Source organism: Colobus angolensis, unplaced genomic scaffold (assembly GCF_000951035.1).
Source record: "Colobus angolensis palliatus isolate OR3802 unplaced genomic scaffold, Cang.pa_1.0 Scaffold81, whole genome shotgun sequence".
Taxonomy (NCBI): Eukaryota; Metazoa; Chordata; class Mammalia; order Primates; family Cercopithecidae; genus Colobus; species Colobus angolensis.
In genome coordinates, this window is record NW_012121932.1 from 12,352,216 (window position 1) to 12,352,555 (window position 340).

Here is a 340-nt window from a genome sequence, read left to right on the forward strand (position 1 = left end):
ATAGTGTTGGAAGTTCTGGCTAGGGCAATCAGGCAAGAGAAAGAAATAAAAGGTATTCAGTTAGGAAAAGAAGAAGTCAAATTGTCCCTGTTTGCGGATGACATGATTGTATATTTAGAAAACCCCATCGTCTTAGCCCAATATCTCCTTAAGCTGATAAGCAACTTCAGCAAAGTCTCAGGATACAAAATCAATGTGCAGAAATCACAAGCATTCGTATACACCAGTAACAGACAAACAACCAAATCATGAATGAACTCCCATTCACAATAGCTTCAAAGAATATAAAATATCTAGGAATCCAACTTACAAGGGATGTAAAGGACCTCTTCAAGGAGAA